The 26,027-nt window shown below is 41.0% G+C and overlaps 1 protein-coding gene across 50 annotated transcripts in view; it reads left to right on the forward strand.

Moving 5' to 3' along the window:
* Positions 1–26,027, forward strand: part of NRXN3 (neurexin 3) — a 1,474,105-nt gene that overhangs the window by 1,344,559 nt on the left and 103,519 nt on the right. The window lies entirely within an intron of this gene.

Below are 26,027 nucleotides of genomic sequence, written 5' to 3' on the forward strand. Positions count from 1 at the left end.
GAGTGTCAGTGACTATGTGTATGTGCTTTTGTGGGGAAATAGACTTTGAATTTTCCCACACACACTTTTGGTTTCTCAATTGAGCTGAAACTATTTAGGGAAAGGCCTCAGGGAACCCTTATAAATATCTCCACTGAAACATCTGCTTATTGTACTGGGGCAATCAAACAGTGAAAACAAAATGGTAAGCTATAAAAAGAATGAGTTGGAAATCATAACAAAATGTATTCCCCATGGGATCATTCAGTGTCATTCATGTAACCTTTTCTTTAAAAATGGCACTCCTTTTTGTTAAAATAACTTATCCGTGGTACTTACATTTCTGGGTGGTTGGTGGTGATAAGCCAAGGACAAAAGATATATGGAGCAAGCAGGGACCATTCTGGAATGATGCATGAGCAGTTCTGATGACTGTTGTGTGAACTTCCCCCTCTGACCAGTCATTTATCATCACAATTTCCAAATGCTTGCCTAGACATTCTTCCATTCAATTTTATTGGTGGGGAGAGTCAGGCAGGATGACCTCAATGAGTCCTTCTCCTCCTCTCTCTATTTACCAGCCTGTTCACTCTCTACCTCCAGGCTCAGTTCCAACGACTAACCTACAAGGAAAGAGGACACACATGAACTTGAAAATGCCAGCTACTTTTCCTCTTCCTATCCTTTTTTGACCACAAAGTAGATAAGCAGACAGGATTATGGGTTTCTGATAGTGATCAGAGTCTCAGCCTCCTCCTCAGCAAGATGTAGGTCTCAGTAAATACCCAACAGTGTCAGCCCCTCCCCCCATGCCAAAACCTGAGCCATTGTTTCCAAATATATGCCATTTTCAATAAGCCCAGGAGCTACACCTTCCCCACCTCTGCCTATAGGGAGGGTCATAAGTGTACACGAATATGTATGTGTATGAGAACCAGTGGTGGGCAAAGAGTGGCAGTGGAAGTGCATGCATAATTTGTCCCAAATCTGGGGGGGGGGGGGGAGGGTGGAACGACTCACATCCCAGACTTGAAGCCTGGAACTACTTGAATCATCATTAAAAACAACCGCGTGCATTGTTAGCTTATTCTCTGCCGTACATACAAGTGTGTGTGTGTTTCATATAAAGCTAGTATAAGAATCTATATTTATTCATAAGACACATCCTGATATGGTTTTATTATTATTATTAACTTTATTTATACCCTGCTAACATCTCCCAAAGTACTCGATACGGCTTACAAAAGCCAAGGCCACCAACAAAACAACAGCATACAAATACAACAGTAAAACTCATAAAGCAAATAATAAAACATCAAGCAAACAATAAAACACTAAAAACAATGACACCATGACACATTTAAAACCTAAGGCCAGGCCAAATGTAATGGACAAATGTAAAAAGTGCTGGACATGACAGGTGAAATGTAGCGGTTTTTGGAGGTAGGTGCAATGTGCAGACAATCCTAAATCTCTAACAAAGTACAATTGGGACATGATGCTAGGAGTTTCCTATTCTGGAAAGGCACACTGGTAGGATAAATATCCTACTATGATATAGTCTTCTTTCTCAAACAGTAAGAACCTATCTTAGTCCCAAGAAGTTCTCTCTGATCATAGAAATGAAGCACACAGTTAATAGCATTCATAGTAGCAACTTTGCCTGGAAAAATACCTACCAATGATAAGGAACTTCTATCTGTGGTACAATCAAGCTGCTTTTTGTCATGAAATCACTAATATAGTCAAATTGTAAAATATATGGTAGGTAAAATAATTAAATCCAGTTGTTGTCCTGTAATGATGTGAGAAAGGAACCCCTTCAAGCTTTTCAAAACCAAGATTTTTTTAAAGGAGGTGTCATTTTTACCTTCAGACCAAAAGGCAAAATTCATCCATAAACTAATCCAATACATTAGTTCATAAATAAAATAAAATCAGTGTACTATTTAATAGCCAATATAGAAAAGACTTACTATGTCAAGTGCACTGTACATAATAGATTCCACCATGTGGTTTCCTTCAGGAGAAATAATTTAGTTATCATTAAACTGCTTGAAAACTAGCAGTAATAATGTTCTTTGGTTATCAGGGGTATCAACTTTTTCCTCTAGGCAGGACTGGAGAAATGTGAATCTTTTTGAGAAAAAAACCTTTATTGCATGTGATAATGAAGTGAGTTCATTACAGCCCCAAACCGTGATAATCCTTTATCTCTCCCAAAAAGGGTGTGATGCCGAAATCCATTTGTCTACCCTAGCAAAGTTGCTGAGTTCACAGATTGCTATCACATACAGAAGATTTCCTATATATTTTTAGCAGCAGGATTTTTTTAAGAACCAGACACATGATTAATTTGAAGAAATCTACAAAAGAAAATATAATCACAGCAGTTGAATTTTTTCCCACTGGTTAAGTGTGTGATTTACAGAAGAGAAGAAGCACATTTAAATCCCTTTTCTATTTCACAAAGCACCAATTGGTTTTTCTACATCCCTTTAGTTGTACCTTGTGTTCATATATATCTTGACTGCATCATCCTGTTGTCTCTAACCATTCCCATCTTTATTCTGAACTGAATCTGAGCTTTCCCCAATGGCAACAACATTGCATTCCAAAACAATTCTTCATAATCTAAACTTGAGAGAGAGAGAACATAGCTGCTTCTGCCTGCTTCTCTGCTCCTCCCCCTGCTTTTGCAGTTTGAACTAAGGACAAAGGGTAAAAGTGGAACGGGGAGAGAAAAGCTGCTAGAACATTATAAAAGCAGCTAAAAAGGTGGGATGGTAGAGGATCAACTGAGACTGGCCCTACCAAATCAAAATAGTTGGAGAGAATAGAAGCAACAGTCCGACAGAGAGAAGCGCATTTGTTCCTTATATGGTGCATCTACACTGTCAAATTCATGTAATTTGACACCACTTTAACTGCCATGGCTCAATGCTAGGGAATCATGGAAGTTGTAGTTTTACAGATCTTCCCTTTCAAAGAGTGCTGGAACCTCATTAAACTACAACTCCCTTGATTCCCTAGCATTGGGTCACAACAGTTAAAGTGGTGTCAAAGAACATTAATTTGATAATGTAGATGTATCCTTAGACAGCGTAGCTAATTTCATTTTCCTAAAGGAAAGGGAAGAATTTTATTTTAGCCAAGTCCAATTTAGTAGCTAGCCAGTGATTTCCCAGTGCCACTGGTTTTAACTTCTCCAGGGCCAATCACCCTCATCTCAGCTGTTATTTTGTATTTTTGATGGGAATACATCACAAGAAGGAAAAGTATCTAATTTTCTTTCTTTTCAGTTGCACTAGTATAATGAAGGAAGCATAGCTTTTCAAGAGGGGATTGTGGCAAAGGGGTTTAAAATTACACTGATCTAATGACAAGAACTGACCATGGAACAACAGACTGGCTCAAGATTAGGAAAGACGTACAACAGGGTTGTATTCTCTCACCCAACCTATTCAATTTGTATGCAGAACACATCATGCGATGTGCGGGACTTGAGGAATGCAAGGCTGGGGTGAAAATTGCTGGAAGAAACATTAATAACCTTAGATATGCAGATCACTTTGATGGCCGAAAGCGAGGAGGAGCTTTAATCAAAGTGAAAGAAGAAACGCAAAAGCTGGGTTGCAGTTAAACATAAAAAAAACCAAGATTATGGCAACAAAAATGATTGACAACTGGGAAATAAAGGGAGAAAACGTGGAGGCAGTAACAGACTTTGTATTTCTAGGTGCAAAGATTACTGCAGACGGAGACTGCAGCCAGGAAATCAGGAGACGCTTACTTCTTGGGAGGAAAGCAATGACCAATCTTGATAAAATAGTGACGAGTAGAGACATCACATTGGCAACAAAGATCCGCATAGTTAAAGCAATGGTACTCCCCATAGTCGCCTATGGATGTGAGAGCTGGACCATAGGGAAGGCTGAACAAAGGAAGATAGATGCTTTTGAACTGTGGTATTGGAGGAAAGTGCTGAGAGTGCTTTGGACTGCGAGAAGATCCAACCAGTCCATACTTCAAGAAATAAAGCCTGACTGCTCATTGGAGGGAAGAATAGTAGAGGCAAAGATGAAGTACTTTGGCCACATCATGAGAAGAAAGGAAAGCTTAGAGAAGACAATGATGCTGGGGAAAATGGAAGGAAAAAAGGAAGAGGGGCCAACCAAGGGCAAGATGGATGGATGGTATCCTTGAAGTGACTGGCTTGACCTTGAAGGAGCTGGGGGTGGTGACGACCAACAGGGAGCTCTGGCATGGGCTGAAGTCATGAAGAGTCAGAAACGGCTGAACGAATGAACAACAACAATGAAAAGACGCACAGCCTTGCAAGATGATATCATGGCAAAGGGTTTATAATTACACAGTTCTAATGAAGAGAAGCACAGCCTTGAAAGAGGGCATTGTGACAAAGGGCTTTATAATTACACTGACACAATTGTGGAACAACAGGCTAAACTGCTGAGCTCCTAAACTTACTGACCAAAAAATTGGTAGTTCAAATCCCAGGAGCAGGGTGAGCTCCCACTGTTAGGCTCAGCTTCTGCCAAACACTAGCAGTTTGAAAACATGAAAGTGTGAGTAGATCAATAGGTACCACTTCTACAGGAAGGTAATGGCACTCCATGCAGTCATACTGCCACATGACCTTGGAGGTGTCTACAGACAACGCCGGCTTTTTGGCTTAGAAATGAAGATGAGCACCACCAGCCAGAGTTGGATACAACCTAGACTTAATGTCAGGGGAAACCTTTGCCTACCTTAATGGAGGGAAGAAAGGCATGAGAAAGCCTTATCATGGCATATTGGTTTAAAAGTCCCCCTCCCAATGGCATGAAGTCTATCATAATCTTGGCTTTCCATAGTAAAGCTTTCTTTGATTTTTTTTTTAAAAATAATACAGAGGGAGGAGAAAAGAATTCTCCATGTGATGGTTCAAACATGGGCAACAATTGGGGCGGGGGTGGACTGAAGAGGGAAACGTGTGATGAGAAAACAGAACGTGAAATGAGACAATTGGAGATTGAAAGTTATGATTCTTTTTGCTAGACAGATGGTCCCCCATGCTTCTCAAGTTCCATGTGATGAGGTCGTAAAATGGTCATACATATTTTCTCTGTTTGCACAATTCAAAGAGAAAATATTCAGTATTGATTTAAAGGCATTGAATGAGATGCCTCATATGTAAAAAAGTAATTGGTGATTATTAGGGTAGGAAATTACCCACTTTTTTCTGATATTATTCTTCCCCAAAAAGGAAAGAAAGAAAGAATGAACAGAACAGAACCAATCAGATTAGAGCAGAACAGAAACTCTGTTCTCTTGCCCATTTATGGTCCAACTCTAACCAGTCGTTTAAGGAAAATTGCTGAAAGCCAGATGACTGAACTCTCTTACAATAAGAAAAGCATTATCATGTCTTCTGTTCATGAAAAGGGAAGGATGGATAATATCAATCTTTGAATGCAAAATTGCAAAAAATATAAAATGCTATTGAGAACTCTGCCAGTTTCCTTATTTTTCTCTTCCAAATAGGTCTTCTTTAATACATCATGTAAATTATATGTTCACTTTAGAAAAAGAAAATGAAAAGAAATCTAGCTGTCTCCTTTTTGCAGCCTTTGCATACATCAGATAGCTAGTGAGATGTAGTACAAATTTTGGACTGGGACCTGGGAGATTCAAGTCCAGTTCTCCATTGCCCTGAAGCTCAATTGTTCACCTTGGTCACTCACACACTCTCAACCTGACCAACACTCACAGCATTGTTGTGAGGATAAAGTGGGGGAAAGAGTCATAAATATTCCCTTCAGTTGATAGGATATAAATACTAGACTTGTTTAGGTTTGCTTCGTTAAAACCTTAAATTCATTAAAACCTACTGAATTTGGTCTTCCGAATCAATTTTGAACCATGCAGGAAAAGTAAGAGGTGTAATTATGATTTGAACCATTTACCCTTTTTATTCATAAATATTTCATAATGTTCGGAAGTCTCCCAAGATTATTTTAATTTTCACAAGCATTAAGCAACTTTTATAAAGTTTTGCTTCCCCTCCCGGGCAATGCAAAGGAGCGATGAGATGGACATGCCTAAGCACAGCCATTGTTGTAGTTTGTGAAGGGAAGGCTCCCAATGGTAGAGATTGCTAAAGGCCCTGCTGTTAAACTATATTTCCCACACTGCCTTGCTGCTCATTAGCCAAAATGACCGAGCAGCAGGCTCCTCCTCCTCCTCCTTTTCTGCATTACCAGCTGGATTCTTACTCCAGAATTTGCATTCAAACCAAGTTTTCCTCCCCCTCCCCGCCCTTCTCACCCCAATCTCAAGGTTTGGTAACTGGTAGTTTAGCCAGGCAGGAGGCAACCTCCGCTCAACAGAATCAAGCCAATGCTGGGTTTAAAAAAAAGGAAAGGGGGAAGGAGGGAGAAAATGGGGAAGGGAGAAAGGAGAGGGTGCTTTGTTTCTTAGATCAGCGGCACTAAAGGTTGATTGGGATATTGGCTAAAGTGACCAGTTCTGGAAAGGAAGGATAACCTGTCAGAAGCACCTTCCTTCCCTTCCTCCCTTCCTCCCCTTCCTCTCTTTCTTCCCTCCTTCCTTCCTTCTTTCCTTTCTTCCTTCCTCCCTTCCCTTCCTCCCTCCCTCCCTCCTTTCTTCCTTCATTCCATCTCCTGCCTCCCTTTCTCCAGGTGGATCAGGCAGATCTTATTGAGGAACCACTTCCAACTGCTTTGGCTCAATGCTACACAATCCTGGGAGCCAAAGAGCGCCATACTACAAACCCCAGGATCCCATAACATTGAACTGTGGCATGGCTGCATCTAAACAAGGCCTGGGAAAACTTTGGGCCCTCCAGGTGTTTTGGATTTCCACTCCCATTATTCCTTACAACCTGAAGCCCACTGCCTGGCTGAAGCCTGGCAGTGGGAGCCAAGTGGCACCTGAGGGGGCATCACTGCCTCCTCCTCCTCCTCCTCCTCAGCATTGACAGCCGAGGCAGGCTAGGAGTGGAAGAGCCCCTGAAATTTCCCCAGTGCCAGTGCTGTTTTTTCCTACTGCGCATTTGTATCTGCCATTAACTAAGCTGTTTCGGAAGTTTCAGCAAATTTTGAATATTTTTTTTTTAAGGAAGTGACTTTAGAATCGAACCACTAGTGCCCCCTACATACAAAACAGGTTTTGAACCATTTTTTAAAATCAAACAAGCCTAATAAATACAGTATAACACCCATTCCCATAGCCATGGTGGATGTGTCTGAAAAAAACAACGCTCCCTGTGGATATCTGAAACCATGTATAATAGTGCACCCTACATTTTGACTTTACTTGGCCTGGAGACATACCATAGAATAGACCTAGAGATGTTCCCATAGACTTCTGGGGGGATATTTTTTGGAGCATGGTGAAATCGTGGATATTGAATGTGATTTTCCTGCTTCTTGGCAGGGGGTTGGACTGGATGGCCCACGAGGTCTCTTCCAACTCTATGATTCGGTATAGAGTCTTGGGTAAGAAAGTTGCACTGTATATGCAGCAAACCTGCATTAAACACTAAAATTTTATACTTTAACTCACCATCTGTCCCCCATCTGAGATCCAACTTAAAAGCCAGTTGATCATTCTCATTGATGTAGGGTTACATGATGACCCCTCTTCTGCCAGTGATCGATGCTACAATGAAAAGTTTTGACTCGTCACTGAAAGGATCTCTGGTAGTGCTCCCCACAGCTTAAATAGATGGTAGGAGGGACTGGTCATGTGATCCTCCCTCACCCTGCCTTGTAGCTATAGACATCTCCATATGGATGCCTGGCTCGCTTATAAGGTGGGTTTCAGAGTCATTGGTGGTCATGGGAATAGTGCCACAATCACAAATAAGAATAAAAAACAATTAGGATGTCCTGTGTCTGACTTATAATTAAGAGGATGCCTAATCAACCAGTAAAATAATTAATCACAAAAAAAAAATTTGAAAAGTTATGTCAGTACCCAACAAACCTCATGCCAAGCACTTCATTGGAGCTCACAAAGAATGGATAGCTCATTTATTACTATGGCAAATGTGCCCCTGACAACTCTCACAAAGGCTTTAAAGGCTGGATGGCCATTTGTCAGGGGTGATTTGAATGCAATATTCCTGCTTCTTGGCAGGATGGGGTTGGACTGGATGGCTCATGAGGTCTCTTCCAACTCTTTGATTCTATGATTCTATGAAACAGAGGCTGGATGGCCATCTGTTGGGGGTGCTTTGAATGTTATTTTCCTGCTTCTTGGCAGAGGGTTGGACTGGATGGCCCACGAAGTCTCTTCCAACACTATGATTCTGTGATTCTATCCCCTGTCACAGTTCTACTTTCTTACCTGGAAGAAACCACAAAAATGTAAGATTACAACCAGATACCAAGAACAATATATAAAATAGAAATTGTCTTCGTTCGCCACCAGGAACAAATTTTGCCTCTGGAATCAGCATCCTGGGCTAGATGGTGATGAACTAGAGCAGAGATTTCCAAACAACTCCTCCGGGTATTTTAGACTTCAACTCGTAGAAGTCCCAGCAACCTTGGCCAATGTTCATGAATTCCAAAAGCTGAACTCCAAAATCCCTGGAATACCAGAGACAGGGAAACATTGAAGCCCTTTCTACACTGCCATATAATCCAGATTATCAAATTAGATAATCCATATTATCATATCCAGAGCAGGATACGGAGCTGAAACTGTTATGATCACCTTAGTGGATGATCTCTGTCTCACTACTGACAAAAGGTTTGTTGCTTCTAGAACTCTCAGCAGCCTTTGATATCATTAACCATGGTATCCTTCTGGAATGCTTGGAGGGGCTGATAATTGGAAGCACCTTTCAGGCAGGTCCCAAACAGTGGTGCTTGGGGACAGCTGCTTCTAAAAAAAAAAAAGCTGTTATGTGGTGTCCCACAAGGTTCCATTCTATCCCCAATGCTCTTTAATATTTACATGAAGCCACTGGGAGAGATCGTATGTAGGCTCGGGGTGGGATTTTATCGGTATGCTGATGACATCCAAATATATTTCCCCATGCCTTCCATAACAGCTTCAGTTAAGCTCTGAATGCCTGGAAGAGGTAATGGGCTGGATGTGGGAAAACAAATTGAAACTGAATCCAGGCAAAACACTGGTGCTTGCCATCAAGGGTCCTAATCTGAGGTGAAGGTGTATCAGCCAGTTCTACATGGGGTTACACTTCCCCTGAAATGCTAGGTCTGCAGCTTGGGCGTGCTCCTGGATCTGTCTCTTCAAATGGCAGTTTAGGTTGATACGATGGTTAAGAGTATTTACTATCAGCTTTGCCTGATACGCCAGCTGCACCCCTTCCTCGATTTGGAGGATCTGAAGATGGTAGTACATGCACTGGTAACCTCAAGGTAGGACTTCTGCAGTGCGTTTTACATTGGGCTACACTTGTATCAAGTTTGGAAATGCAAGCTGGTTCAAAATACAGCAGCCAGATTGGTTACAGGAACATCTAGGGATGAGCATATTACACCTATTCTAAAGTCACTCCACTGGATGCCAGTTAGTTTTTGGGCAGAGTACAAAGTGTTGGTTTTGACCTTTAAAGCCCTACATGGTTTGGGTCCAGGTTACCTAAAGGATAACCTTTCCCCGTGCAATCTGCCCCACAAACTGTGGTCCTCTGACTGGCATCTGCTCCAACCAGCCAGAACCCAACTAGCAACTACCACTCAGTTGTTGTTGTTTATTTGTTCAGTTGCTTCTGACTCTTCACGACCTCATGGACTAGGCCACACCAGAGCACCCTATCAGCCATCACCACCCCCAGCTCCCTCAGAGTCAACCAGTCACTTCAAAGATACCATCCATCCATCTTGCCCTTGGTCAGCCCCTCTTCTACCACTCAGAGGCCCTTTTTATTGGCTGCCCCAAGACTGTGGAACAACCTGCAGGAAGAACTCCAACAGCTAAATGAGCAGTCAGAATTTTAAAACCATGGAAAGACCTATCTCTTCCAGCAGGCCTACCCAGACAGTCTTTAAGCATGAATTTTAAATGTGTGTTTATTCTCTGTTGTGTGTATTTTAATATGTATTTTATAGAGATACATTTTGGTATGTAGCTTTTATAGAGGTACATTTTACTATGTGTATTCCTGGTAATTTTGCAGTGTTTATGTGTTTTAATTGTTCTGTAACCCACCTTGAGCCATGAGGAGAATTTATTTATTTATTTATTTATTTCGAGTATTTCTACCCCACCCTTCTCAACCCCTGAAGGGGGACTCAGGGCAGCTTACAAAAGGCACAATTCGATGCCAGCAATACACATAGTAAGATAAATACATAGCAGCAACAATTATAAAATAATTAAAACAATCCAGTTATACAGTACAACTAATAAAAACCAATCTAGTGATCAACGTTCACCAAGCTCAAAATCTAGAGAAGCGGCTAAGAAATTATTATTATTATTATTATTATTGACACAAAAACACAGTATGTCACAGCAAATGAGATCACTATGCTGGATTTCATATCACAAAATCACAAGTCAAACACTTCCCAAGCGTCTACGACTGTGTGATATATTATTATTATTATTATTATTATTATTATTATTATTATTATTACATGAGTCTATACTGTCATATAATCCAGTTCAAAGTAGATAATTTGGATTTTATATGGAAGCATAGAAGGGGCCTGAGCTAAAGATTTAGATGCTAGATCTTGTTATGTAAGCTTGGAGAGTTAGAACACCTTGAAACCAAAGGCATGTAATTGCAGTATCATGTCACTATTAAAAAGGTAATTGCACAACAAGAAACAATAACTTGACAAAGCTTAATTTATTTTAACATTTTTGCTATTAAGTTATGTTAATCGGAATCAGAATAATTTCCTTCAAATGCAAAAGGCTGCTCAGAGTTTTGTGGGATCCATATCACCACTGCTAATGGGGTGAAAATATGATTGCTCTGTGATTACTTCTATTCATGCTCGGTGAAAGGTGCTGTAATTGCTTGCCATCATGTACCTCAGAATAGAAAGTGTGTATACGTGAATGGATCAGTAACAGTGTGGTCTTTTGTAAGTATACAGAGTCAGACAAGGGAGGCAACAGTGCACCTATTTCTTTCTCCACGGGATGTGTTGTGCTAGTTGTTGTTTTTAGGTAGGAAAACATGCAAACTGATTGGAAGTTGCTCATAAGAACTGCATCATTGCTATCCCATTTGTTCTGCTTCATAAAAATGATCAGAACACTTTTAAATTCAAGGTAACTCAAATAAAAAGTTTAATGAAGAACTGAATGAGAGGCTGAAAACTTTAATTCATTTCTGAATTTGAATTAATTTCAGCAGATCTAAATGGTGACTTCTGGTTAAGTACATACATTTTCCCCCAATCTGATCTTTTCCAGATGTTTGAAAGTATTACTCCCATCAGTCCTAGCCAACATTGCCAATTGTAAGGTACCATGGGAGCTGAGGTTAAAACATTTAGACAATACCAGACTGGGTATGGCTGACATAAAGGAATGAGCTATAACAGTAACTGCATCATGCAATGTGAATCCATGTCGAAACAACTGAATCTGCATTCTGTCTGAGCCCTTCCAAGGTGCTCCTGATACCTTGAGTATGAACCATTTTGCTTCCATTGATAACCTCTGTAGTATCTTAGTTTTTTTTTTATCATTTGCTCACTTACAGTTTGACCCCTGCAATCCATTGCTGCCACCACAGGGCAAAGTCTTTCCTAACCTTTTCTGTCTCTTTATTCCACAAATGAATGTTATGCAAATGTAATAAAACATATTGCATCAGACTGACACAATTTTGATGGAGAGTCAAGAAGAAGAAAAGTTGCAATCCCTCTCATAACTGGCAGAAAAGTTACTTATGTACAGATAACTACATAATGTGCTGGATGTATAGATATGGGCCCCAGCTGCACTGCCATATAATGCAATTTGAAGCTGCATTATATGGTCAGTGTAGAGTTCCAGTAGCTCCCAACCTTTGGGCCTCCAGGTGCTTTGGATTTCAACTCCTACAAATCCTAACAGCTGGTAAGATGGCCGGGATTTCTGAGAGTTGAAGTCCAAAACTCCTGGAGGATCAAAGGTTGGGAACCACTGGCTGCAGTTCAATGCAGTTAAAGTGCATTATATGAGTCTACCCTAACCGTATGATGAAGTTTCAAATTTCATTCTATCACAGTGTAGATGGCTCCATAGATGAGTTGAAATCCAGTGTGGTGTAAGGAATTGGGACTATTAACCTGGAGGACAGGGTTCAAACCTTGCTTAGCTATGGAGTTCTTCTTGGAAACCTTGGGCAAGTCACACTCTTGTAGCCTCAGAGGAAGGTAGAGGAAACCCTGTAATAGGTTCACTTAGAATTGCTGTAATAAGTTAACCTTAGAGTTGTCAATAGTCAGAAATGAATTGGAGGCACACAATAATAATAATAATAATAATCATCATCATCATCATCATCATCACGTCAAACTACTCTGGGACTTCCAAATTCAGACTGAAAGGGTTTTGGAGCACAATACTCCTGATCTTACAATCGTATTAAAAAACAAAGTATGGATAGTTGATGTTGCAATCCCAGGTGACAGCAGGATTGAAGAGAAACAAGTGAAAAAGCTGACACGATATGAAATTTTAAAGATCAAATTGCAGAGACTCTGGTACAAGCCAGCAAATGTGGTCCCAGTGGTGATTGGTACACTGGGTACAGTGCCTAAAGACCTTGGCCTGCACTTAAATGCAATTGGGGCTGGCAAAATTATCATCTGCCAGTTGCAGAAGGCCACCTTACTGCACACATTATTTGCCAATACAACCCACAGTCCTAGACACTTGGGAAGTGTCCAACATGTGATTCAATACAACAGCCAGCAGAGTGATCTTGTCTGCTGTGGACTCATCTTGTTGTGTTTCTAATAATAATAATAATAATAATAATAATAATAATAATAATAATAATAATAAACAGCAACAAACTTACAAGTGGCCTCCACATAAATTTTATACATGAGAAGCAATCCTTATTCAAGAATGCACTTCCTTCCATGCCTTTTAATATGATAGAGTCCACTGCCCATATTTTTCTGGATATTTGATCAAGCTCCCTTTGCATGATCAGGGATAGAAGACAGATGGGAGATCTAAATCATCTTGAAAATGTTTTTTGACCTGCTGCATAACTTAACAGGACTTCCTGAAATGTCTGAGCCAAATGAATTTGCTATGTGAATGTTCCCTTATCAAAGCAGCCTCTCTTTCAGCCTCTCTCTCTCATGACTTGGCTTATCTGATTCTGAACACCTTTCCATGTAATGATCCATAAAACTTGTTTATGTAGCAAAGAAAAATGCAGCAATCCAAGCTTAACAGTGGAGTGAATAGAAGGCTTAATTAAATGAGGATGTAACTCACCTTTATTGAAAGGACAAATCACTGCCATGCTGCCCTGGCCTTTTCCACCTGCCTGAATTGCAGATTTATATGTTGGCTGATATGATGATGAAGTCATACAGGAGGGCCACTGAAGCGGAGAAACAGCAGCCAGCCTTAATTCAAAGACAGAATTAGAGCTTCAAGGTGATGTGAGAATAAAGTAAAGGAATGGCTTTAGGAAATCATAGGCTAAATCTAGTTGTTAGTCTCAGTTAGAGGAAAGCCATTGAATGAATGTGACTTGTTAAATCACGCTTATTTCCATCCTATTGATTCCGTAGATCTACTTTATAACAGTTGGATTTAACTCCATGCTCATGCTTTAGGTTCTTTCTTTCTCATAAGTGGGAACAACAACTGCAAATATAAACAGAATTGCTGTTCCTAAAATATAAGGAATACCATTATTCTACTAATAATCATGATTTGAACCTATGGAATCCTGGGATTGGTAATTCAATGAAATATTAGAGCGTGTTGACTAAATATTCATAGAATCATAGAATCATAGAATCAAAGAGTTGGAAGAGACCTCATGGGCCATCCAGTCCAACCCCCTGCCAAGAAGCAGGAATATTGCATTCAAATCACCCCTGACAGATGGCCATCCAGCCTCTGTTTAAAAGCTTCCAAAGAAGGAGCCTCCACCACACTCCGGGGCAGAGAGTTCCACTGCTGAACGGCTCTCACAGTCAGGAAGTTCTTCCTCGTGTTCAGATGGAATCTCCTCTCTTGATTCAAAACATCCCTCTCTGCGCTACAAATCCCAGATTCCCCAGGATGTTGCTGTGGCACGTAAAGTTAAATGTAGCACTGTAGCATGAATGGAACCTAGTCCTTACATTTTTAGAAACAACAATTCTCTTTATATTAACAGACCTTTAGGATAAAGGAGGAGCTAGTAATTGAAGAAACAATGCACATCTGATACTTTTATTGTAGCTGTGTTGACTTGTTCTTACTTTGTAATAAAAGTCCTAAAAGAGAAATGCAACTAACATGAAATCATCATTTCTCATGGGTCTCTAGCCTTGGACCAGATTTGCTATTTTTACATTAGTAGTGCAAAGGAGGAACTGCAGGGCAGATAGACATAAGAGGAGAACATCAGTCTTACGTAGCAGAAGTTAGAGCTGGAGTGTCCTTGGCTGGGGACTTGACTGCATGACAAGAATAAATAGATAGAGGTTCTAGAACACCAGATAATGTTCTGGAAGCTAAGCAAGGCTTAAGAAAGTACAGCAGCCATATTTAACATCTTATGTTCCAAGTGTAGGGTACCTTTTGATAGAAGATTCATTTGACCTTGTAGTCCTATGAGGGCCTATTCAAAAGTATTTTCTGCTGACTCTCAATCTTTAAGACACAGTATTAGAGCAAATGTGTTAAGATTTAGGGTGGACGCGTTCCAATTTATAGAGAACAGGCATCAATTTGGAGACATATCTTATCTTTGATTAATTTAAAAATAAATCAGAAGGAAAAGGAAGGGCTTTGAAATTGGCCAACAACAGTTAGCTCCTAGAGAGCAGATTGAGCAAGCAGTCACACACAAATCAACTTCTCAAAGCCTTTCCCTGAACTGTGGGATGTATGTTATTTCTATTTAAGTTATAATGATCACTTAAACAATTATAGTTTTTAATATAATTATTTCAGAATGTGCATATATGGCTGTAAATTAACATTCACAAATTATATGTAAATTGTATTCTTTTCCCCCCTTGTTCTTGCATGGGTGATGCCTAAGACTCTAGCTTTGTAGTTGTGCAGCAATGTCAGTGATGTATACCTATCAACTTCAGAAACTATCAAACCTAAAAGCAGACCAGAATAAAAATAGCTGATCATGGTGCTGTGGTGACACCAGAGAAGGGAACAAGTGTTACTGCTGTTAGGTTTCCCTTGAGCATCTGGCTAGTCATTGTGTCAACAGAATTCTTGACTAGATAAACTGTTGATGTGATCAAGTATGAATCTACTTATTTATTTTGTTCTTTTTTTCTTATGCCGAGAGTGCCACAGTCTAATATTTTTCCAAGTATTTGTATTGAAGCATTTTCCCTTTCATAATCTGAATAGTTCTTTGCATCCTTATTTTTCAGAAATACCTTTCAAAGCTGACAAATATGTATATGCAGTATTTGGCAAGGTGGGCATTTGCTCAGGGTTTGCTGATGATAATGATAATGACAAAAGTGGTTTCATTTAGACCATTGATATAAAAATATTATCTTTTTATCCCTAAAAATGTTGACTTTGATTTTCTAACATAGCAACACAATTTTGGTTTCAGATTAAGAATATAGCAGATAAAAATAAATCTAGATTTAAATCTATGTTTTATTTTCAAGCATAAAAATCCTTATATAGCAAACTGTTGTCATATATCAGGACTATATCTGCAAATATAGTTTATGAATAAGACTATAGGAGAATGAACTTGAATTCCAGCAATAGCAAAGTAGTTGTGTGCCTTCTGTCCATTTCTGACATGGAGATCCTACCACAGAATCATCTTGGAAAACTGAGAGAGTGTGATTTTCCCAAGTTACCCAGTGGGTTTCCATAGCTGAGCAGGGATTCAAACCCTCGTCTCCACAGTCACATTCCAATGCTTGGGTGACTGGTTCTCACCTGAAGATATAAAGTAGGGGGGAAAAGTATATGAATATGCAATTATAGCTAATATTCCAAATTATGTAAAATTATATGCAATATGCGAAATATGTGTGTGCAACTTTCAAAAATGTAAATAGGTACTCAGATGGTTCTGGACCATGGTTTGGAGGAGGGAGACTTTAATCTTTTCCATCTTTTAATGTTCTTGATTAATATCTTTCCACCAAATACAGTTTCTATTCAGAGAAATGCAATGAAAATGGTATCAATGAAAATAAACAATTCAACAACCAACAACCATGCTGCATTAAAGTGATTCTAGATTGTCGTTGTGCTCATACAAACTTAACATATATATGTTCTCATACAAACTTAAATGTATGTATTCATAATACAGTATGTCTGTATTGGCAAGTTTAGGCATGGGCAATCCATGGTTCTAAATAGTTCTAAAGTACTTACAAAACTAGGGGGTGCTGCTGCTTTGCTTCTAAAGCGTCTCTAAAATTCTGGTGGTGAAAATTTCAGAACTCTAACAAAACTTTCAAAATTTCATTATTATTCCATTAATGGTGATTTTTATGACAGAACCAATTAGGAACTGCCATTTATAATTAAATTTTGAAAGTTTTGTTAGAGTTCTGAAATTTTCACCACCAGAACTTTAGCAACACTTTAGAAGCAAAGCACCAGTGCCCCCTAGTTTTGTAAGTACTTTAGAACTATTTTAGTAAGTACTTTAGAACTATTTAGAAATTTTCACCACCAGAACTTTAGCAACACTTTAGAAGCAAAGCATCAGTGCCCCTTAGTTTTGTAAGTACTTTAGAACTATTTAGAACCATAGATTGCCCATGTCTAGTAAGTATCGTTCTAGGATGTGTTATTTTACCTTTCCTTACTGCCCCAACTGGGTGCTAACTTATTCATATAATGTAATACATGAAACATAACCTACATAAATCTCAAAAGTCCAAATATCTGGTATATGTACAAAACACAACAACAAGTAATCCCAGATACAATGTCCTTGTTTCGGGGGATCCTTCTTCAGGTTGTGTTGTCATACATTTCTATTCTAGTAAACCAATTGTAGTCACTATCAGTATGTACCTATGTTTATGTTTAGAAGACAATTAGTACAGAAAGGCTTTGAATTGGAACAGGACCAAGCAAGTGTAATTAAGATTAAAGAGGCAGCAATATATCCATAACAACGTACTGCAGTCTACTACAAGAAGATTTTTAGAACATGGGTTAAACACCATTTTCATTGCATTTTGATATAGATATCTGTGCCTTGTTGATCTATTCCGACAAAGGCAACCAAAATGATAGCAGCCTTTTATTTATTTATTTATTTTTATTTACCTTGTTTTATACCCCGTCTTCTCTCCTTCATTGAGGGACTCAGAGCAGCTAACACTCAGCAGCAATTCGATGCCATACAAATCTAAGACAGTACAAAAACTCAAAATAAATATAAATCACAGATAAACATTTTAACACATCTACAGTACATAATAAAACTACAGTACATAATAAAACAATAATTAAAACAACCTATAGTTAAAAACCAGATCCATTGGCATTTAACGTGCTTGCTCATGTTCATTGTCTTCCCCAAAAGCTTCCCTCCAGAGGATAGTTTTTTATTTGTTTTCTAAAGTAAAGCAGAGAGGGGGCGATAACCTATAAGAGACCATAAACCAGGAGAAACAGCTTAGGAAGCTGGATAAGTTTAGCCTAGAAAGGGAAGGTTAAGGAGGACATTATAACTCTGTTTAAATATTTGAAAGGATGTCATATTGAAGATGTTTTCTGCTGCTCCGCAGAATAGGCAATTGATTCAAATTGCAGGAAAAGAGATGCCACCTAAACATATGGAAGAAATCCCTGAAAGTAAGAGCTGTTCAACTGTGGAATATACTGCCTCAGAGTTCGTTGGGGTACCCTTTATTGAATTATGAAAGATTATTTTCTAAACATAAAACAGTATTTGCTGTTTGCAAAAAAATATTTTTGCCCAGGACTACTTACTTACTTACTTAGGCGATCCCTCGTTGGACGAGTAAGATGGTCTTCCATTATGGATTTCCTTGTGGGTCCGTATGTGGTTGTGGAGCCCTATTCTTGCTCTGCATCTTCTTCCGCAGTGAGGGCATTGGTTTCCAGGTGGAAGGCGGTCCCAGTCGGGGTTGGCTTGACGCGCCTTCCTCCTGGCACGTTTCTCTCTTTCACCCTCCACTCGTGCCTCCTCAAATTCTGCAGCGCTGCTGGTCACAGCTGACCTCCAGCTGGAGCGCTCAAGGGCCAGGGCTTCCCAGTTCTCAGTGTCTATGCTACAGTTTTTAAAGTTGGCTTTGAGCCCATCTTTAAATCTCTTTTCCTGTCCACCAACATTCCGTTTTCCGTTCTTAAGTTCGGAGTAGAGCAACTGCTTTGGGAGACAGTGGTCAGGCATCCGGACAACGTGGCCGGCCCAGCAGAGTTGATGTTGGAGGACCATCGCTTCAATGCTGGTGGTCTTTGCTTCTTCCAGCACACTGACGTTTGTCCGTTTGCCTTCCCAGGAGATTTGCAGGATTTTCCGGAGGCAGCGGTGATGGAAACGTTCCAGGAGTTGCATGTGATGTCTGTAGACAGTCCACGTCTCACAGGCATATAGCAGGGTTGGGAGGACAATAGCTTTATAGACAAGCACCTTGGTATCCCTACGGATGTCCCGGTCCTCAAACACTCTCTGCTTCATTCTGGAAAATGCTGCACTTGCAGAGCTCAGGCGGTGTTGTATTTCGGCGTCGATGTTGACTTTGGTGGAGAGGTGGCTCCCAAGGTAGCAGAAATGGTCAACATTTTCTAATGTTACACCACTAAGCTGTATTACTGGCATTGGAGAGGGATTGGCTGGTGACTGCTGGAACAGCACCTTTGTTTTCTCAATGTTCAGTGACAGGCCGAGCTTCTCGTATGCTTCTGCGAAGGTGTTTAGAGTAGCTTGTGGATCTTCTTCTGAATGCGCACAGACGACATTGTCATCAGCATACTGGAGTTCTATAACAGATGTTGTTGTAACCTTGGTTTTGGCTTTCAGTCTGCTGAGGTTGAATAGCTTGCCATCTGTCCGATAGATTATTTCCACTCCGGTGGAAAGCTTCCCAGCAACAAGATGGAGTATCATAGCGATGAAGATGGAGAACAGAGTTGGGGCAATAACACATCCCTGTTTGACACCGGATTCCACCTTAAATGGGTCGCTTTGGGAGCCACTGCTGTCCAAAACTGTTGCCATCATGTCATCATGGAGGAGCCGCAGGATGTTCACAAATTTGTTAGGGCACCCGATTTTTTGGAGGATGGTCCAGAGAGCGCTGCGATTCACTGTGTCGAATGCCTTTGCAAGGTCGATGAATGCCATGTACAGAGGTTGATTTTGTTCTCTGCATTTTTCTTGGAGCTGTCGTGCAGTGAAGATCATGTCCACGGTTCCTCTGGAGGAGCGGAAGCCATTCTGGGATTCTGGGAGGGTGTCTTCTGAGAGGGGCAGAAGGCGGTTTGCAAGGATTCTTGTGAGGATTTTCCCAGCGGAGGTTAGAAGGGAGATACCTCGATAGTTTCCGCAGTCTGTTCTTTCCCCTTTTTTGAAGAGGGTGATGATGGTGGCGTCCTTGAAATCTGCTGGGATTTTCTCGGTCACCCATACTTTTTCTATGAGCTGGTGGAGTTGGTGTGTCAGCTCAGGTCCTCCCTCTTTAAAGATTTCAGCAGGGATCCCATCTGGTCCGCTGGCTTTGTTATTTTTCTGTTGGCTGATGGCATTGCTGACTTCTTCCAAACTAGGCAGTGCTGCAAGCTCATCCCTGGTTTGTTGTTGTGGGATTTGTGAGAGGACCTCTTCGGCCACATTGGAGCTGTAGTTCAGGAGGCTTTGGTAGTGTTCTTTCCAATGTAGTGCAATTGAGTTTTGGTCCTTCAGGAGTTTGGTTCCATCTGATGAGCGTAGAGGCTGTATGCCATGGTTTCTTGGTCCATAGATGACCTTTGTGGCTTTGAAGAATCCCTGAGCATTATGGGTATCTGCCAGGTGTTGGATTTCTTCGGCCTTCTTTGTCCACCAGATGTTCTTGAGTTCTCTTGTCCTTCTTTGGACCTCAGCTTTTGCATTGGCATAGATCTTTTTCTTAGCAGCACAGTTGGTGTCTCTCTGCCATGCTTGGAAGGCTTTCCTTTTCTTGTCAATTAGCTGTTGGATCTCGATGTCATTTTCATCAAACCAGTCTTGATGTTTCTTGGCTTGGTATCCAATAGTTTCTTCGTAGGCTTGGATGATGGAGGTCTTCAGTTTGTTCCAATGTTCCTCAACATTTTCGGGGTGTACTGTGGGTAGATGGTCCTTGAGTGCTGTTTGGAGATGGGCTCGTCTGGAGGGCTCCTGTAGGGCTTGGGTGTTCATTTTGCGCCTTGTCTTCCTTCCTTGGAGTCTGCGCTTGGGAGCGATCTTGATAGCCATCGAGGATCGAATTAGCCTGTGGTCGGTCCAGCAGTCGTCAGCACCTGTCATGGCTCTTGTGAGGAGCACGTCACGGCGGTCTCTGGCGCGTGTGATTACATAGTCTAAGAGGTGCCAATGCTTTGACCGGGGGTGCTTCCATGATGTCTTGAACTTGTTTTTCTGGCGGAAGAGCGTGTTGGTGATGACAAGGTTGTGCTCCGCACATTTGGTGAGAAGCAGGATGCCATTTGAGTTGCTGTTTCCAACCCCGTCTTTTCCGATGGTCCCTGGCCACAGGTCGAAGTCTCGCCCGACTCTTGCATTAAAGTCCCCCAGGAGGATGATTTTGTCCTCCTTAGGTATCCCCGATAGGACGGTGTCCAGCTGACAGTAGAATTTCTCCTTGATGTCTTCGTCAGCATCTAGTGTTGGTGCGTAGGCACTTATGATGGTTGCCCGTTGGTTTTTGGCAAGATCGATTCGGAGGGTTGAGAGTCATTCGTTGATGCCAGTGGGAGCTTCGGACAGATATTTCATCAGATCATTTCTGATGGCGAAGCCAACTCCGTGCATTCTTTGGTCTTTTTTGGGCAGTCCCTTCCAGAAGAAGGTGTAGCCTCCTTTTTCTTCCTTCAGCTGTCCCTCTCCTGCTCTCCTGGTCTCCTGAAGGGCTGCTATGTCGATGTTGAAGTGTCTCAGCTCCCTTGCAATGATGGCAGTTCTGCGTTCAGGGCGTTCACTGCCACTGTTGTCCATCAGAGTCCGTACGTTCCACGTACCGAAGTTCATTTTTCTTTTTTGGCCGCAGGGTGGTGACCCCACTGGACGTGGCGGTCCAGTCAGGGATAAGTGAGGCAGACTATGTTTAGGGCACCTTTTCTAGCCCCCTCCCCATGTGGGGTGAGCAGAGTGGGTCCTCAAAAGGGCTGCTCAGTCGCGGATACAGCTGCCGAACTACTCAACTGCCTCGGACCTTGAGGTAGAACGACTGAGTCCGTACCCAGCGCCCATGTGCCAGTCTGTGACTAGGGGCTTCCAGATTTCACAGTCCTGCCCCCGTCGCCACTCGCTGATCGCCATGGGACTTTGGTTGGTTTGTTTTTATTTTCTTTGGAAGACGCCTGTGCGTGGGTTTTATTAATGTGTGGAGGTCAGTGCACAACTGATCAACACACAGACTTCACAGAGTGAGGTTCCACTGGTGATGTAGTTTAACACAATGACCGTGGCTTCTCAGTCTGTTGCAGCCTTCTTCCGCCTTTGCAGCCGTTGTAACATGTGCCATGTTATCCTCCACCTGCTCCGCCGTTGAGGTCTTTGGGTCTTCGGACTGTGCTTGGTCTGGAACCTCCCCCGCAGCCAGGACTACTATCTTATGTGTAGAAAAGCTATTTCCACTGCAGAAAATTCTGTCTGTTAACTTGTTCAACACAAAATCTGCAGGATTTTCTATGCAGGAAATGCTATCTATGCAAAAACATATTTTTGGTGAAGACAGTGTTTCCTGCACAGAAAATTAAAAAAAAAAAAAAAACAACCCATGTGTATATTTCATGTAGAATAAGCCCTGAATTGAGAATAGTCTTTGAAAATGTTGCTATTTTTGAAGACATCCTCACAGCAGGAAGGAAAATAGATGCTTTTGAACAGTGGTGCTGGATGAAAATTCTGAGAGTGCCTTGGACTGCAAGAAAATCAAACCAGTGCATACTCCAGGAAATAATGCCTGACTGCTTACTGGAGGGAAGGATATTAGAGACAAAGATGAAGTACTTTGTACGGATAATGAGGAGACAGGAAAGCTTGGAGAAGATAATTATGATGTGGAAAATGGAAGGAAAAAAGAAAGAGGGGCCGACCAAGGGTAAGATGGATGGATGTTATCCTTGAAGTTATTGGCTTGACCTTGAAGGAACAGGGTTTGGTGAATGCCAACAGGGAGCTCTGGTGTGGGCTTGTCCTTGAGGTCACAAAGAGTTGGAAACGACTGAACAAATAAACAACAACAACCTTACAGCAGGAAGAGAATTGGTAAAATTACTCATCACTTCCTTAAAGAACAAAATTCATGAAGAATTACACGCCTTTTGTAAAATATTGGCTGATCACCATGATATTACTTCTGTCCTTAATTTCAGGTAAGATGGTATTTGCTGTGATGTACTTATTCTATAGGAGTAGTAATAGCAGTGGTAGTAGCAGTAAACTTTTGTGGGCATCCAGGGGAAAATGAAAGAGGGAACTGTGCAGTAGGCAGTCAAGAAGCATTTGACTGAAATGTATAACAGATCCAAGAAACTGGAGAAGTACATATCCAGAAGACAGTGGGGAAATGCATAGCTACAAAGGATGTGCCAGATAAAGTTAGAGATAGTGAGCTGAAAGGATCCACATTTGGAAGCAAATGCATTTGGCAAAGCTTTGTGTGCTGTACCAGCCAGCCAGCACAGTCCATCAGTTTTTATGAGCTGTAAAAAATTTCAACTAACTTATTAGGAGGGAAATAATAAACACTTCATAATTTCTCCATTTTTCACAAGGAGAGAGAAAAGAAGAAGAAAAGCACTTGCTGGTTCTTTACACATGCCACCCAAAATGTTCAGTCGATAGCCTTCTGGCCACCCCCACCCCCCTCTATAAAACACTATTTATTCCCGATGCTGACAACTCTTTGAAAAGTTGTATGCCTTCTGCACAGTGTTGTATTATGGACGATGTATTAGGAGCCATATATCTAGTCTGCCTTCTTCCCGGGCACCTAATAACTATGCCAGAGCTCCATAAAGAAAAAGCCAGTGACAGGTTTATTCATCTTTTTATTTCCTTGTTGTGCTCAACTCCCTTTTGAAAATGGCTTCTTTCCACTTTAGTCTCTTCTTGCCTTGTCTGATTTGTAAATGTCTAATAAATTCCAGGAGCCCAGGGGATTCAAGGGTGTCACTCATCTTATTTTCTCCTCCACCACCAGTGCAGAATGATCTGATAGTCAGAGGTGATACATGCTTAAGAATGTTTGTTGTCAGAGATTAGGACTTTCATTCAAACTTTGGCAGAGCAATTGTGTTAACTAAGAGTAGAGGTGGGTTTATCTCCAAGGCCAAATAAAAGTCAAGTTGGTTGTTCATTGTCAGCAGATCCACTCAGGGTGACTCAGTCTTATAGGATTAATGCAGTTTGCCACACTTTAATTGCCTTGACTCAATTCAATGGACATTTGGGAGTTGTACTTTGATAAGGTACCAGTACTATTTGGCACAGAAGATTAAACAACTTGTAAAATTACAATTCCCATGTCCATAGCACTGAGCCATGGCAGTTAAAGTGGTGTCAAAATGCAATACTTCTGCAGTGTAGCTGCACCCTAAGATGTATGGTGACCCTATGAATTTTATTTTGTTTTTTTCATGTCAGAAGTGATTTGAGAAACTGCAAGTCACTTCTGGTGTGAGAGAATTGGCTTTCTGTAAGGACATTGCCCAGGGGATGTCCGGATGTTTTACCATCCCGTGGAAGGCTTCTCTCATATCCCCACATGGGAAGCTGGAGCTGTCAGATGGAAGGTCACCCGTCTCGTGGATTCGAATCACCAACCTACACGTCAGCAGTTCAACCGGCACAAGGGTTTAACCCATTGTGCCACTACGGCTCCAACCCAATGAATGACAGACCTCCACAATTCTATCATCAGCTGCTCTCCTCAGATCATGTAAAATTGCTTGCTATAGTGCTTGCAGTTCTGGGGGGACTTGTTTCATTTTTGCTTCTTATAGACTTAGCATGGGGATTTGGTTAACCAGTTAAAATTTGTAAGTAACCAGTTTTAAAAAAAAACCTGAAAAAATGGGTGGGGGTGTTAACCCCTAACACCCCCTCCCCCTTGGCTACAACCCTGGATACTAGTGCGGTATAGGCCATTGAATGACTTTGGGAAATTACATTTTCTAAATTTTAGGGGACTGGCAAAGACACCCCCACTGTGAACAAAATTTCAAGATAGAATTGCCTCAGGGCTGCCATAAGTGAGAAATTACTTGAGGGCATACAATGTTAACATAAACCTAGAGGTTCCATCCAGTGTAATGAGACTCAATGTCTCCTTTTTTAATGTGACTTTCCCTCCAGAATAGATTTGGAAAGCACCCTGAGGGAGGGAACAATGGCAGGGGGAAGAATGCATTCCATCAGCAGCTTAAAGAGCTGGGCATATTTAGCCTTCAGAAGAGAAAGCTGAGGAGACATGATGGCCTTTTATACATATGTGAAGGGAAGTCATAGGGAGGAAGGAACAAGCTTGTTTTCTGCTGTCCTGGAGAGTAGGACAAAGAACAATGGCTTCAAACTACAGGAAAGGAGATTCCACCTGAACAGGAGAAAGAACTTCCAGACTGTGAGAGCTGTTCAGAAGTGGAACTCTCTGCTCCGGAGTGTGGTAGAGGCTCCTTCTTTGGGGGCTTTTAAACAGAGGCTGGATGGCCATCTGTTGGGGGTGCTTTGAATGCAATTTTTCTGCTTCTTGGCAGAATGAGGTTGGACTAAATGGCCCACGAGGTCTCTTCCAACTTTATGATTCTATGATTTTTTGATTCTGTTAAGCTGGTGGGTTGGACAGGACAGGATAAAACATATATGCATGCTGCTCTCTTTCTCTGTTCCTTCAAGTCATCTGTAGACTTATGGCATCCTCATGAATTTCATATGGTTTTCTTAGCAAGGAATGCTCAAAGGTGATTTTGCTGTTATCTCCCTCTGAAATATGGCCCAAAGCACCTGATATTCATTGATGGTCTCCCATAGAAGTACTAAGCAAAGTTGACCCAGCTTTGTATCTGCAATCAGATAGAATCTGGCACCTTTAGGGTATATAGGCATGTCTAATTTCCCACTAAGATCCGTGGTGCTTATTTATTGATAAATGCACATAGAATTGTGCATTTATCTTCAATTTTACATGTCGCCTTTTCTAATTCTGAGTTCTGAGTGTGACCAACAGGTAACAACCTAGCACAATGAAATACATTAACCAGAGCATGTCTGTCATTATGTGTCAAAATAAACTGTAACAGATACCAAATTTCTCTTCAAATCCTTGTAATTTCTTTCAAATTTATAGTATGGGTTTTAAAATAAAAGTTGTCGTATGATGTTAGAGAACTTGTGTCAAGAAAAGAAGGAATATAACATCAAAAACAAATAGAAGGCCTTTTCAATGTACTGTGCTTCATGGCAAGTTCCATCTATATATAAGTTGTCTGGCAATTTGAACACATGTTATATCACTCTTAAAAGCAGCATGAATATGAATATCTGGCACCATGTAATATCTCACAATGAGGATATCTCAATTCTTGCATGCCTACATCTTTCCCCCAGACACAACAGGTGTGTATTTTAAATAATTTTAATCAGTACATACATTCTGCATTCTATGTACATCCTCTGACATACACAT

Source organism: Anolis sagrei, chromosome 1, assembly GCF_037176765.1.
Source record: "Anolis sagrei isolate rAnoSag1 chromosome 1, rAnoSag1.mat, whole genome shotgun sequence".
Lineage (NCBI taxonomy): Eukaryota > Metazoa > Chordata > Lepidosauria > Squamata > Dactyloidae > Anolis > Anolis sagrei.